Here is a 501-nt window from a genome sequence, read left to right as displayed (position 1 = left end):
TTGGTCATCCTCATCCTATCCTCATCCTCATCCCGATCCTATCCTCATCCTCATCCTCTTCCACATTCTCATCCTCATCCTCCTCCTATCCTCATCCTCATCCTCCTCCTATCCTTATGCTCGTCCTCATCCTCATCCCCATCCTCATCCTCATCCTCTTCCTCATCCTCATCCTATCCTCATCCTATCCTCATCCTCATCCTCGTCCTCATCCTCATCCTCATCCTCATCCTCGTCCTCATCCTCATCCTCATCCTCCTCCGATCCTCATCCTCATCCTCCACCTATCCTTATCCTCATCCTCCGATCCTCATCCTATCCTCCTCCTCATTCTCGTCCTAAACTCATCCTCATCCTCATCCTAATCCTCATCCTTTCCTCTTCCTCATCCTCATCCTCATCCTTTCCTTTTCCTCTTCCTCATCATATCCTCATTCTTGTCCTCATCCTATCCTCATTCTTGTCCTCATCCTATCCTCATCCTCATCCTCATCCTCATTC

This window comes from Lupinus angustifolius, chromosome LG10 (assembly GCF_001865875.1).
Source record: "Lupinus angustifolius cultivar Tanjil chromosome LG10, LupAngTanjil_v1.0, whole genome shotgun sequence".
Taxonomy (NCBI): domain Eukaryota; kingdom Viridiplantae; phylum Streptophyta; class Magnoliopsida; order Fabales; family Fabaceae; genus Lupinus; species Lupinus angustifolius.
This window is presented reverse-complemented; position numbering follows the sequence as displayed.